Source organism: Vicugna pacos, chromosome 11, assembly GCF_048564905.1.
Source record: "Vicugna pacos chromosome 11, VicPac4, whole genome shotgun sequence".
NCBI lineage: Eukaryota > Metazoa > Chordata > Mammalia > Artiodactyla > Camelidae > Vicugna > Vicugna pacos.
This window is the reverse complement of record NC_132997.1, coordinates 11686420-11701645: the sequence shown is the minus strand read 5'-3', so window position 1 is coordinate 11701645 and position 15226 is coordinate 11686420. Positions and strand designations below refer to the sequence as shown.

Sequence of the window (15226 nt, the reverse complement as noted above, 5' to 3'; positions counted from 1 at the left end):
ATCAAGATACTGGACAGCAAACACCTCTCTTCCAAGGTCTCATTCAAATAACCAGAATGGTTTTAAAGGAAAGTAGCAATAATCTGAGTTCTATTTATTGACATTACTATATGCTAAGAATTCAGAGGTGACTATGTAGTTTTCTCCTCTTTTATGGACCTTACTTTCTCTTTGGGGAGACAAAATGGCATAGTTGGGTATCTTGGTGGAGGGAGGTGTTAGTCTGTTGCAATTAGCCAGGAGAGGAGATTAAGAAAACAGTGAAGGGTGGGTGAACATTTTAGCAGAGGACAGTCTTGTTCACTTGGCTTTTAATTACAGGCTCAATGAGCTGTCCCTGGAGGGAATAGATCTTACGGAGGATGGACTTAGCTCAGGCCTCTTTGGAATGGACAAGTGAACCTGGAGTAAGACAGTCAAATCTGTGCAGACATTAAAGTTCACTTGAACGTGCTCCATCCCTGAGCCAAAGATAGGACAAATATGCAGCACTTCTTGAGGACAGAGGAGTGGTTTTTAAGGTTCTTCAAGAATGAATCTCAGGGAACCGAGATGGCCAGTTGTCAAACTGAGACTTTGCTCTTTGAACGGTGTACCCATCAAGGGTATTGGCCTTTTATATGTTTCCATTTGTCTTTAATACATGTCTGTTGATGAGGACGTGGGCACAGGTGTTTGACACCTTGTCGAGGCGATTTTGGATACCTGCCTAGAAGCACGGGCACAGTTGCCGCTGCGTCATACATCTTGCAGCCCATCCCTTTCCCCAGCTCCATAATCACGGCAGAGTGGTTCCTTGTTGACCTGTCCATCTCCTCTGTGACATCATAACCCATGAAAAGACCGGAGCATATTAACTTGGCTTTGTTAAAGTCAAAGGTACAGATCAAATATGGAGTCAGATTTGTTCTTTCCTATTTCAGTAGTGCCATGGAGAAGGCAGTTTGGGCAGCTTTTTGTAGTGTCCTGGAGGCTTTCTCTCTCAGCTTCTGGGCGCCTCTGTTGAAAACCCTTCATAGCTGTCTGGCCTGCTGGAAAAGCACTCTGCCTGTTTTACCCTGAAGATGTGTTCTGTTTATAAACTCATCTCTACTCCTTGGAAAACAACTCAAGAAAAACTCAGTTGGTTTTTCACCAGCCATGGGCAGGGGTGAGATAAACCGTGTTATTATTTCATAAAATAATAGTAATAATAGTAATATTAATAGTAGTAGCAGTAGTAGTAGTAATAATAATAATAATAATTATTATATTAAAAGAATTCTTAAAACACGACTGCACATTGGAGAGAGTCAATAAATGCTTTCTGGCTTAAATCAAAAGTGATGACTCAGTGATTCCATGGCTGCTGTATTTGCTATGCTAGTTACTCCTTTGTTCCATTACACATTTTTTTTTAACTGAAAAAGAAATACAAGCAAATGGTTAAAAAAAACTCAAACAGAGCACAAAAATACACAAGTGAAAGAAGTTTTCCCTAATCTTCTGTTCTTTCAGCCCTCTCTGGAGATGCCACTGTTTGCTATCCTTTGGGTGCTGTTCCAGATATGTTTTGCACATTCCCACATATGTATGTAAATTCCTTTAAAATTTTAGTTATTTTTAACTTAAACGGATTTAAATCCTCAAGTGGCTTCTGGCCGGGTAATAGAACAGAACAAATCTGACTCCATATTAGATCTGTTCCTTTGAATTTAACCCTATGCTCTGTCTCCTAGGCTTCATCTTGCTTGTAATCAATGTTGCCTGGAGCCTGAAATAAACAGGAGATCCTATTCTGAAGCCTCTGACCTTTAAGGATATTTAACACTTTTTCATTCATTAAAAGATAGCAAATTACAGAATAGAAAATAACGTTTGTTTAGTTGGAGGTTTGCAGGGATCTGACCCACGCAGATAGCTGCAAGAAGAAAGGATTCTAACAAGAAGGAATTCCTACACTAAGAAGTTTGCAACAACCAAGCACACAGGAAAGGAGCCTGAATTGTGACTTGGGGAGATGGTTTTCCAGGACATTAGTTTGCCATCTAGGTCTACAGAAACTTGCTATTCCGTGCCCCAACATCTGGTCTCCCAACTTATTGTCCTGTCCTGCACTGAGGAGAAAGAATTTCGACTTGGTAACACTCCTATCTACCTAGAAAGCTGGGCACTGGAGCTGAGTGTTATGGAAACAGGCCAGCCAAGAAAAGCACCAATCGGGGTGTTGGGTGTACTCAGAAGTATTATGCCGGTGGGCTCAGAGGGGCTCCTGCTCCGAAGTTCTGAGCATCTCCAAGACGTGCACATGAGGTTTTAAAGGCTTAATTACAAGTAAGGGGGAATTAGCCAATAAGGCTCAAAGAACAAAAAGCAAGGAATCAGTACACTGGAGCTTATCAATTTGTAGTAGATCACATTACTGACACTTGTTGAGCTTGGAATTACGAGTTAGGTTGTTAGCCCAATAAACTGACACTAAACTTCAGATATATGAGATAGCCCAGCAGAATTTAGATCAGTAAACCGACACTAATCACACTTAGATTTGTGACTTAGCTTGTTAGCCCAGCTGGACTTTTCCTTCACATGAGGACAGCTCTCCCACACCCAGGGAACTACTGTGAGCCCTTGATGTTTCCACTAGGGTTGGGTATGGTTTACCCAGGAGGGATGGGGACTATGCACCAACACTCAGGCAGTCTGCTCTGTCTGGGGCTCTGATCTTGTACCATCCCGCTCCCCGCCAGCCCAACACCTGGGACAGTGGAGCTAAGGCAGTGATCCTGCCTGCCTGTTTCCCAGCGTGTAAAAGGGGATTATGTACCTTTCCCAAGGTAGTTCTGAACGACAACACCTGCGGGTGCTTGGTTCTCAGAGCAAGAGAAAACCCAGGTCCGCGTGGGGGCAATGGGTGTGATCCCCATAGGGTTTCTGCAGAAGCATCCGATGGAGGGCTGGATCAGGGAGGTAAAACTTGAGCTGCGGGACTTGAAGGGTTACAGAAGGGTACAGAGGCAGGTCTGCCGCCTAGGGGTGCCCCAGAGGTAAAGCTTTTTCTCTCCAACTCCGCTAAGACCCTCCCCTCTCCAGATCCCTCCCTACTCTCTGCTCATCGTGTCCATCTGTATCTCTCCAATTTTCCCGTCCTCTCCACCCGCTCCCATCTTCTCCCTCCCTCCCTGTCCCACCTTCTCTCACAGAACCCAGAGAGGATCGCTGGCCCTCCTGCGCATGCGCAGTCAGTGCCAAGTGGTCCGCTGGTTGGAAGCTCCATATCCTAGCCGGGGATCGGGCCCAAAGTTTTCTCAACTCTGTCGCCCGGTAGGCCTTTGGTTCCTGTCTGGGGCCGGGGCCTCTGGCTGTGGAAGTGCAAGGTGGGGGGCTCCCGGAAAAGTGTTCAGGCGGTTGCGGGAGGGCGGTCCGCCTGTCACAGTCCCCAAGGGCGCCAGTCAGCCCGTGTTCAGATGAATTGCTCAGGCCAGACCCCTCTACCCGCGCCACCTGCCCCGGCGCCCCGGCCACAGCTGCCAAGGGCCAGGTGTGCACCTGCCACCTCTCACCCAGCCGGGATCCCCTCAGTCCGCGGCTGGCGTCCCCTTCCCCTCTCCCGCCCGCGAGTCCTCTCCTCCCTGGCTTCCTCTCCTTGGCCGCCGGCCCGTTCACGCCCCTGGGAGGGCTGTGTCCGGGCGGGCGGGGACTGCGGACTCGGACGGGGCGGGGGGCTGGGGCTGGGGCTGGGGCTGGCCTCCGAGCAGGGCTGCAGCCCCCGTCCCTCCCCTTTCCCTCCCCCCCGGGGCAGCCCTCCTCTCCCTTTCCGGCTCCCGGAGGACCAGCTCAGTGGCGCGGGCACTGCTCCCTGGGCTGAGAGCCTCAGGCTGTAACGCCCTGCTTCTCCAGTTGGAGTCGGGAAAAGGGAGCCTCAGTGCTGAGCGAGCTTCTGTCTCCTCCCTCAGTTTTTCTGCTGCAGGTAAGTACCTTGAACACTTTCAGGTGTTATCATGGCTGTGCTTGTTGATGTCACGTGTTTTTATAGTGAGAGTGATTACAGTGGTGAAAGCAGGGCTTGGTTCTGTTAAAAATGAGCTGAAGGCATGAGGCTGTGACATCCTCCTTCCTTCCCTCTCCCAGGGTGAAAGGAGTGATCCTCGATTTTAAAAAGATAGTTACAGTCCCTAACTAGCCCAGCCCAGCTAGTGTGTGTTAAGAGGAACAGCACCACCAGAGGCCTTGGAGACCCAGGGATATTGCAGTCCTAAAGAGCTCCTGGCACTGTTTGGTTTGTTTTGGTTTTTTGTTTTTCTTAAATTGTGTGATAGACTAGTGGTATAAACAGAAAAATAATTGTCAAGAAATATTTCTTCATGTAACAGTGTTATTGTGATATAGTTCACACACCATGAATTCCATCCATTTAAATGGTACAATTCCGCAGCTTTTAGCATATTCACAGTGGTGCAACCATTATTATTCCAGAACGTTTTCATCACTTCATAAAGACCAGTAGAAATGAATGACCTATCCACCCCTCCCCAGTGGTGGTTCTAAAGAAATTTCTTGGCTATTCCTGATCATAAATTAACTTGTTACATTCCAAGAAAAATCTGGTAGGAATTCTAATCAGAATTGCAATGAATCTGTCTATCAAACCTGGAAGAATTAATGTCTTTATGGCATAAACTTCTTCTACCCATGAATATATCTGGGACCCTATCTTTTCATCTGTCCAGTGCCTGGCCCATGGGAAGTCCTCACTACTTGTTGTACTTGTGAATGATGAGATTCTATACATCGTTAGTTGCAACTGTAGCCTTTCACAGAAGAGAAAAGTAACCTCAGGGAAGCAAGTGACTCTCTGATGGTCAGAAAGAGTGACAGCCAGTGCTGAAGTGATCTAGTGGACTTGGTGCTTGCAACCAGAATTCTCCACCACATACAGTTAAGGGGATTAGAGTGTTCTTTTTTTTTTCTTAATGGCGTTGCTTTTATTTTTACTTATTTTTTTAAATTATTTTTTATTTAAGTGTAGTCAATTTACAATGTTAGTTTCAGGTGTACAGCAGAGATTCAGTTATAAACATATGCATATGTATATATATATGTTTTTGATTGTTTTTAGTATAACTCATTACAAGGAATTGAATATAGTTCCCTGTGTTATACAGCAGGTCCTTGTCATTTATTTTATATTTACTAATTTGTATCTGTTAATCCCCCCTTTCCTGCCTGCTAAACACAGTTTACTTTCTATGTTCATGAGTCCATTTATAGGAGCACCGTTTTTCCTAGTAATATATGCTCTTTGGCTGCTTTCAGTTTCAGTAATTCCATCTTATCTGTGGGTGCTTTTATTCTGGTGGCCTTTATGTGGTTTGCACATGTGGTAATAGAGATCTGTATTTGGGAGAAATTCAGGCCTCTGTAGTCCCTGGTACAGAGTGCCCACTGAATTGATGCTTGAACTGGGAAAAAGGCACAGTAAATTTTGGAATTTCCACTATGGTTGAGAATTCCAGGTTTCAATAACCTGTTTAGACAACCTTAATATTGGCTGCACCCATACTGGGTAATTTGGTGGAAATTCATGGTATGGTGGTGTAGAGACAGGGCCTTGTATGCTTCTTCTCTTTCTGTTTTATTACACTCATTCTCCTGGGCCTCCCAGATCCACCCCCAGAAGGGCCCAGGGCTGGCTTGGTGCTGCGCTGAGGCAATATTTGTTAATAAGGCCCTTTCCTCTTCTCATCTGAGCCTCCGGTTCTTTCTCTGCACAATGAGGGCTAAGACTTGATAAGTAAGACTTTTAAAGCCATGTTTCCTTTGAGAAACAGAAAATGCAAATCTCTCCTCTCAGCCCAACCCTTTAGATTTTGATAAGTCCTCCAAGGAGTGACATAGCTCTTTGTGGAAAATGAATGTGATTGTGATCCCAGGTGAAACAGAAAAGACTCTTCAGAGATTGATTGCAGGGAGAGGGCAGGAAAGCGGCATTATGTCACACTTTCTAGTGTGAGATCTGGAGCAGGGGCTTGGATTTAAATATGGTGACTGACGTGGCCTCTCTCTAATCTTGTAGAATGTGATAAACTTCTCTACCTCAGTTTCTTGATGTGTCAAGTAGGGGTGATAATATTTTAAGGCTTTTGTGAAACATTATACACATAAGCCATTTGTGTCTCGGTAGAAACCAGACCTGCTAGGGATTCAGGGATTGGTTTTAAAAAATCTTGTCCATAGCAGACTGTCTGTGTGTATTTTAAGTTCCTGGAGGGTGAGGGTGGGTCTATAGCCCATCGTGGGACAGGTGGCCCATAGTTCTCTGTGCCCCAGATTACCCCTTCCTCCCCAGTCCTCTTCCTCAGTCCAGGATGAAGTTCCCTTGTAGATTTACTCAGAGGTCTTGTGGAAATAGCTTTTCATTTTATTGTTTCACCAAGAAATTCTGCCATCATGATCTCTTTGGTCAGGCTTTGAAGGGCTGCCATCATGATATCTAGTAAGAATTCTATGGAATTGGGAGTTTCTATTTAATGAAAAGGAAAAAAAATTACAAATAGAAAATTAGAACAAGGGTGGTTTCAGGGGCTCTTTGAAATGGACACCATTAGCTTTGTTAGCTTCAGGTGCTGTGGCCTGTTGCCACGAGGACCCATTCTCTTGCTCTGAAGTTGGAGGTACCAGTGGGTTCAGTGGGAATGATAACTGAGTGTATCTCATGGGCTGGGCATTGACCTATTTGTACTGTGTGTTCCTAATTTGACACAGTGAGCTTACCTAACCTCAATAACCTCTTTAAAAAATTAGACTTCTTATTTTGAGATGTAATGTAGATTCCCATGTGGTAGTAAGAGATTATATGGAGAGGGCATATGGACCCTTTGCCCAGGTTTCTTAACGGTTCCATCTTGCAGTGTTGGGGTACAATTCATTACTGGCTCACTAACAATTTGAGGTTTGTGTTATTGCCCTCATTTCTATTCATGATTAAACTGGGGCTTAGAGAAGCACACAGGCCTACCCAGGTCACCCATTTTGTTAGTGCAGAGTCGGGTGAACGTGGGCTTGGGATTTCCAGGCAGTACCATTATGATGGTCTGTGGCAGGGAGCAGCATTCACTTGCTTGTTTATTCATTCATTCAACAAACATTTATTGAGTAAACTCTGTGGGTCATATGCTTTCTTTGGCTTATCTGATTATTCATCACTACTGAGAATCAGGCAATGTTTATATTTTTTAATCTGAGAAAATTAGCTCTGAGAGGTTATAACCCCCCCAAAGGAAGTATAGCTCCTTAAGGAGGGATAGTACATTTGTACAGTCACCTCTTTTTATGCAGGTGGTACCCTAGACATTTTACATTTGCAAACATCCGTAATTCAGATATATTCTTGTAAGGCAAGGATTTTTTTTTTAATTGAAGTATAGTCAAGTTTACAATGTTGTGTCAATTGCAAGGTGTTTTTTGACTTTTGAATTAAAAAATACTTTTTCAGGAGGGTAATTAGGTGTATTTATTTGTTTCATTTTTTAAAATGAGGTACTGGGTTTTGAACCCAGGACCTCGTACATGGTAAACATGTGCTGTACCACTGAACTGTATCCTCTTCCCCTAGGCAAGTTTTCTTATCCATTATTATGAAGCTTAGGGGTTCAAATAATTTGGATAGAAATCCAGATCTTTTAATCCTACTGTGGTCCTTTTCTTTATATTCTGCTGAAGGGGTTTGGGGAAAGCATTTTCTTTGTTCATTTTTTATTCAGCATTTTTGAGCAGTGACTTTGCATCAGGGCCTTGCTAGGTGCTTGGAAATAGAAAATAAGAAATGACCCTTCTCTGCAGAGGCAGGAAGCCTAGACCAAAAGCTGGGTAATATGATCTGAGATACATTAGCCATGTGCAGACTCTGAGGACAAACTGTACCCCCGGATTTGCTTTGGCTTCCCTTGCCTTCTGGCTGGTACACACCAGGTCACAGCAACCCAGATGGGCCCGTAGCACACAGCAGATTATGTACCTCCATCTCCTCACCCCTCTCGGCAGGGCCAGCAACATGAGCATCCCTGACTACGTGCAGTGTGCTGAGGACCACCAGACACTTCCCATTGTGGTCCAACCAATGGAGATCATCTCAGAGGAGAATTTCTTTTGCATCTATCAGCTACTCACCTCAGTGAGCCATATCAGCCCATGCGGCTCCCAGTGGACATTCTGTATCCACTACAGGCACCACTATGTGCCTGAGAATGGGTGGAGCGTCTTCCAGACACACCGCAAAGTCGTGGGCCTTGTCACCATTACCAACTGTCTCTCTGCCAAGGCCTTGGAGAAGCTGCACGTGCAGAGGGGCTGTATGGCACCGGGCTTAATGACCCTCAGCTCTTTGTCTTTGTGCTGCATGGGGAGGTAGCCGAGCAGCCGTTCACCGACGTGTCCTTCAATCTACGAGGACTGCAGGGTGGTGGAGAAGAGGATCGAGGACTTCACTGACTCACTCTTCATCTTGCTCAAGTCCAAGTGGCTGGATGGTGGCCACAAGAATTTTGGGGCAAGATTCCCCTCATCTGCATCCCTTTTGAGAAGGAGACACAGACAGCAGGTAAGTTTACCTGGAGGCCAGCCCACCCTGGCTGTGTGCCGGATTTCTTCCCTACATCCAGAAAGGGATCAGCAAGGAAGAAGTCTGTCTTGTAGCCAAGGGGGGAGGGAGGTGCAGCCCGCCGGTTTACAGACATTTCAAAGTGAATCCGCCTTTGTTTCAGAGAGATCCTTTTAGGGTTAGTGTGGACACTTACTCCCGCTTTACAGCCAGGACCATGGTGGGAACCCTGGAGTTGCTGTCCAATAAATTAGCCAAAGCCACTGCTGCTAGGAGCACTGGGGAGGTGGCTGGACTGAGCTGAGATATGCTGTAGGTCAAATGCACATCAGACGCTGAGGCTTGTCTAGCAAAAGTATATAAACTATCTCTTTACTTCCTACATTGATTACATGTCAAAATGATAGTATTTTGCATACAGTTGATTAAGTAAGATCTGTTCTTAAAATCAGTTTCTAGTATTTGTTTTTTGTTTGTTGGTTTGTTTCTTTGTTTACTATTTTAAACGTGGCAACTGGGAAACTTTCTTTACATGGCTCTCATTTCATTTCTGTTGGGCAGCCTGTCCTGGGACAGTCTCATCCCTTTGCTTTTGGATGAGATGCTTAACCCCGAGAGGCGGAACGAGGCGCTGGTTGAGCTGGGGCTGGAGCCGGTGTCTCCTGCCTCCCAGACCCAGCACCTGTTCGGCTCAGGCCCTCTCTTCTTGCCCGACAGCCACCATGCCAAGTTAGGACATCAGAAACACCGCCAGGGACTTCCGAATGAACTCCTTATGCAGGGAAAGGCGTATCACGGTGTATGGGACAGAGCAGGGAAATGTTCATTCTCAGTTTGTCCCTGTGATTAAGTCAAAGGCCCCACTTTGCCTCGGAAGTACAGACGAGCTCTTTTGGGCTGCCTACCCCCCCACCTTCTGCTCTGTTTCCCAGTGTATCTATCGTGCTGTCCCTCGGGCAGAAGAGGGTGAGATGTCTTTGCCGAGAAGTGGTCCCCCTTTGCTGGGGAGAGTTAGGGAGGCTGTGTCCCCCCGTCCTACGGCCTCTGTCCTTGAGTCTGGAGAGGGCTCATGGTGGTCCCACAGGTGACGGTCGGAGAACCTGGCACATGCTGCTGGGCCCGCCGTGAAGGCAGTGCTCTGTGATTCTTGAACTTACCTAAGATCAGATCCTACTTTCTGGTTGTTGGTAAGTTGGAGGAGAAGATGTTAGAGAATTGATAAAAAGAATGTCTAGACCAGCCCTGTGAGTGAGAAGAGAAGTGGACCCGAGTCCCACCTGCGAGAGCCCACCTAGCGGTCTCTGGATGAATTTTCTGTTCCTCCCAGATATACCTGTATGGCTTAAGGAAGGGGAGAGGCTTGTCGTGGCCATGATCTGTGCTTGTCCTCACACGGTCCTGTGTCCTACATGCCCGCACTCCCCTTCTGCTTCTTGGGGATGTGCTGGTATGTTTAGGAGCCTGGGCACTGCTGAGGGCATAGCTCCCAGCACCGTGCTACACCGAGTCTGGCTCTGTTCACCTCACCTGTCAACACCTGCTGAGGCCCCAGGCATTAGTCAAGGTAGGTACATCGGTGCAACGTAAGCAGGGACCACCTTCTCCCCCTGGACAGACTGGTGAGTGAGCTTTGGAAGCCTTGAGCCCTGCCCCAGCCCCCACGCCAGTGCCTCCTCTTTTGTCATAGGAGTCACTGGTGACATTTTTACTCAACAAATGCTTGTCTCTGAGTCTGCAGAGCCACCAAAGAATGCCAGCTTGTTTTTGTCTTTTGAAGTCTGCACTTGGGACTTGGCGGAGTAGCCGGATGTGTACTTAGCCCACAGTGTTTGACACTGTCACCATTGATTACCCAGAACCTCATGTACCAGGCATGGCTCCCGGCATCAAAATACAGCCGCGCATTAAATCTCCCTCCTTGTGGGTCTGTCTGTCCTGGTACCATAAGAGCTCAGCCAGTATCTGAACGTCAGTGAGATAACGCGGCCAGTGAGCTCGGGTCAAGCACATTCTCCTCCAGTCACTTTTACCCCATTGTTGCTTTTAGTATTCCACAGTCATTAGTTTTTTAAACAATGATTTGGTGCAGGAGCAGAGCCTAATTCTCTCCTGCTACTCTTGGTGGAAGTGAGTAAAACGGTCCAGACTGAAATGCGACCACAATTTGTAGCTCAAAATCTGCCTAGACGCTTGTAGGTGGAATTTGGGTTAGGGGCGCTGACCACGTTGGGGTCGTCCGGCAGCACCGCTCCCCTCAGGCCCCTGCTTTCCCTGGAGCAAGAGGTGAGGGTGGGTTTCACCATCCCCGCGTTCCTGGCCTCACACACTCACGTAAATTCTTGTACATGCTGTCAAAATCATTTTTGTTCTTGTGTGTTTCTAATTTCTCTTGTTCCTCTTTTCCTTTTTCTTTATTCCTTTTTCACTTGTACTGCCCAGTGAGCATGTTGTTCCATCTGAAAATGTGGGCTGTGCACATCCTGCATTGGAAATAGCCAGATTGCCATCCGTGCTGTCTCAATCGTTTTAAAAAGCAAAAACTTTACAGCTGTGTTGATCCATGTATTATCCTCGTCATTTTGTATTTTCTTAATTTTTGGACTATTTACTTTGTTTGCACATTACCCACTGGTTTTTGATACCTGTTAAAATCCTTGCTTTGAGGAACCTGTTTGGTCCTCCTTTTATTTGGTGACAAATGCGCCCTTATTAAATTTGTTTCATTGTTTTGAAGAAGTGAGATGCGAATTGATTTAGGCGGCTGCTGAGGGATTCTTTTCATGGAGTATTTAAAATTGTAAAGTCAAATTCTGCGGCAACTTGCACGATTCCTGCTTTTATACAAATGTGCTCGGCACGCGGTTCCTGGCTGTCGCTGTGTGACGTGCGTGACGGCGCTTCCTAGCCGGCGGTCACTGGTGAGGAAGTGGCCGGCTCGGGGGTGAGCATCTGCAGGGGACGCTGTTGGAGGAAGCAGTCACCGTTTGGTTCTTTAATTTTCTTTTTTTGCATTCAACTTCCCCGTGCCATTTACTTTACTTTGCCTTCATAAAGGGGCTGAATTGGGTCTAAAATCCATGCCACTATTTTGTTCCGTTTACGAGGCTGGTTTTTCTGAGTATCAGGAATACATGGCCTTCTCCTAAGTAGCTGGCTCACCTGGATCTGTTGGACACAGGGACAGCTAAAACGGCCATAGCTTCCTCTCTGCTTCAGCCAGTGGGCATTCAGAGCTGGGTCTGTGGTTTGCCTCAGCAGCCGTGCAGACCTCCCTACCCAGGGATTTACTTTTAACCCATGTTGGTAGTAAATAGCTGAATCCGTTTCTGTTGCAGCTGACGTCCACCACTGACGGCCATGTCATTAGTTTGTGGTAGTCAGTCTCCAACACCCCAGACAACCGTGAAGGAAGATGATTTGGCCGACGTAGGACCTTGGATTCTCACCCTCACCATGGTTCATCTCACCCGGTGGAAGGGCGTGGCCACCACCATCATGCTGACCATGAGGCCTTGTTTCTCCTTTCATGCTCTGGTCCAAATGTGGACACTTCATTTTTCACTGAATTTGTCTCACTTGAGACAGGCCAGAATATCTGAATGAGTCCATCACATTCTGGGTGGTGAACAGAACAGAAGTAAGTGTCGCAAGTAGATGGAGTCTAGGCTGTCCGGGTTGGCAATTGCAGGCTGGGATCTGTGATGGCCGGGCTGTACCCTGGACACAGGCCTTTCCCGTGGCTCCCGTGAGCCCAGGAGTTGGAGTGAGAACAGCCTTGCCTGGGTTCCCACATCCTCATCTGCTCACTTTCAAGTGTGTCTGCTAATTAGGAGCTCCCCCAGACCTCGGGCCCTTCAAAGCTCAGACCACGGGAGAACCTTGAGTCCCTTCTCCTGGGCCTCCTGTGTGAGAATCCAGTGCCTTCTGAGGTGGCCAGTGGCAGGAGATGCCTCCCCCGCCGGGGAGCACCCTACGGAGGACTGTTACTCAGTGCACCATGCTGTGAGCTTGTGGGGTTCCGGCCATGGTCCCTGCAGAACCACACTTGAGATGGACTTATTGTCATAAATAACAGGACTGATTGCAGGGCAGGGCCGGGGGGAGGGAAGAGTGGAAATTGAATGTGACCTGAGACAACTAGGTGGGTGCTGGGGCTGTTACTAAAATGGGGAGTCTGGGAGATACCTGCCAGGAATCGAATTCCAGAGTAAATGGTGGACATGAGGCATTTTTAAGATGCCATTTTTCATCCAAGTTAGGACTTCAAAGAGGCACTCGGGTCGATGAGCCTGGGGCTCAAGTGAAGGAGCCGGACTAGAGATACACGTTGGGAGTCGTCATTCTTTGCTGGTGTTCACAGCCTTGCATGTGAATTAGATCTTCTCGAGGGCTGCAGACTGAGGCTGAGGGGGGGCAGGGCTGTGCCTGGGTTGGAGGAAAGCCCAGACCATGCAGCTTTGGTGTGTCAGTTAGCGGCGTTTCCCATTTTCAGAGCAATGCTATTTATCCTTAAGGGGCCGGGGGGTGGGCAGGGCCAGCCAGGAAGAAATCTGCAGGGAGGGTCGTGGCCACATGTGCGTCTTGGGAAGGTGCAGAGGCTGCAGGGTCTGGGAGGGTAGAGCCCTCAGAAGCTGAAGTTGGAGTGGGGAGTGGGGAGAATGTAGTCACAGTCACCTGTGAGGGAGGGAGGGAGGCCTAGGGAGTCCCCACCCTACCGGACTCTCTTTCCCATGAACAGAAGGCAGTCAGACAGAGGATCTGAGGTGAGAAGGGATGGGCAAAGGGAGGGGAGCCAACCTGGAGAATGGTGCTTGGAAAGTTCTGGAGTAGTCTCCCTGAAAAATAGAGTTAAAAATACCCAGACTCTTAAGAACATTGTTAGTGACTTGGGAGGAGGCAGTTGTTTTTCTGGCCTCCTAAGGGTAAGGCATGTATCCAGGGATACACAGAAGATACGGGTAGTCTGTTCTGGGGGCTTGATCATTACCGGGGGAACAGTGCAAGTTTAAAGGGGGAGAAGGGCAGCGGAGGGAAACTAGCCAGGCCCCGTGTCAGGTACCAGTCGGCCGCCCTACTTGCGTATTTCATTCACATCCATGCCTCCCAGGTGGGCGGTGGCAGCCCCCTTTTGCAGATTGGGAAGCCTTCTCAGAGGGGTTAAGGAATTGGTCTGTTTAGCGGCTAGTAAATGCTGTAGCAGGATTCCCAGGTGGGCGGTGGCAGCCCCCTTTTGCAGATTGGGAAGCCTTCTCAGAGGGGTTAAGGAATTGGTCTGTTTAGCGGCTAGTAAATGCTGTAGCAGGATTCAAGCATGGCCTTGTCAGACTTCAAGGTCATGTTCTCTCTACTGTTTCCAGTACTTCCCTGTTATACCTGGAATGGTGAAGTGGGTCAGCTTTGGAGCCTTTCAGAAAAAGTATGATTTAAGTGCCTCAGGACTGTTTCACAAAGCTCAGCATTCTTTGATGATTCTGAAGCACGCAGTGCTTTTCGCCCCACAGAGGTAACGTCTAACTCCTTTGAAGATGACGTGGTTGCAAATGATGTACAGGTGCAAAACCAGACTTTGCAGCTTCTGAACGGAAACTCTCCAGTTCTCCTTTGGTCAGCTTTCTTCCGCGGGATGTACATGTGCTGCAGCGTAAGCCTGAGCTTTCCATATGGAGTGAGTGTTTAATATCCAAAGTTAGCATAAAACGGTCAGATGAAGAAAACCGACGTTGACAATTTATTTTTGGGTTCCGTTAGTCAAGATATACTATCAGTTAATGACCCATATAGCAAATCAAATTCAGTATAGTACATTGCATTTCTTGCTTTCTATTTAGAGTTCTCTTACAGAATAAGGTTGCCTGCTTTGGAACATCAGCTCCACCACCACGGCACCTATCAGTTTGTTGGTGTGATTTCATTTACAGAGTGAATCTAATCTGGGCTTCCTAAGCCCCAAACACTCCTGTGCAAAATCACGGACTGTAGCCATCTGTTAGTCACGCAAATACTTCTAAAATTATATGATTCCAGAAAAGAAAGGAGAGAGAGAGAGATTGCCTTTATCAAATTTCCTTTCAGTTCTAACTGCAAACTGTTGTTGAGCAGTTCTTGTTTCCTTTGGATATGAATATATACATTTCTTTGCATGTAACCTAGGTTTTGGACTAGAACACCAAGTTCTTGCTGTCCACAAGCCACAAAAATAGTAGCCAAATTGGACACGTGTGAAATAGTTTATACTTTTTTATGAGAAAGTATCCTTGAATTTGGGACTTGGGCTGTGATTTTTGCATTTTGATTTCCCCATCCTTCTTGTAATCTCTCACTCCTTCCCACGTGGCCCCCAAGGGTTCGTGGTCTTATTAGGAGCAGGCACCCAGTTGGTCTCCATATATTGCTGCTATAGATAGAGCCCAGACAAGACCTAAAGGACATTATCAGAGAGGACTTCCTGGAAGAAATGGGCTCTAAATTCAGTTGTGAGGACAGAGTAAGAGTCAGCCAGGAGGAGTCAAGAATGTGGCTCAGGTCGCAGGTGCAGCCCAGGCAGAGGCCTGGAGGCTTTTGGCGTGGGGACCCGGGGAGAGTGCCCTATGCAGTCCACGGTGGAGGGAGCCCCTTCTCGGGAGGACACTGGAGAGAGTCTGGGGTGTA

At 47.2% G+C, this 15226-nt stretch overlaps 1 protein-coding gene across 3 annotated transcripts in view; it reads left to right on the top strand.

Moving 5' to 3' along the window:
- The window catches only part of LOC140699627 (trafficking protein particle complex subunit 9-like), a 217169-nt gene that overhangs the window by 159662 nt on the left and 42281 nt on the right, over positions 1-15226 (top strand). The window contains exon 3 of one of the 3 annotated variants that reach the window (XR_012077862.1): positions 8023-8201. The exons of the other annotated variants lie outside the window; for them this stretch is intronic. The gene's annotated coding sequence lies outside the window, so the exon portion shown is untranslated. Of the gene's footprint in view, positions 1-8022; positions 8202-15226 lie in introns of those variants that run through there. 3 annotated transcript variants of the gene reach the window in all.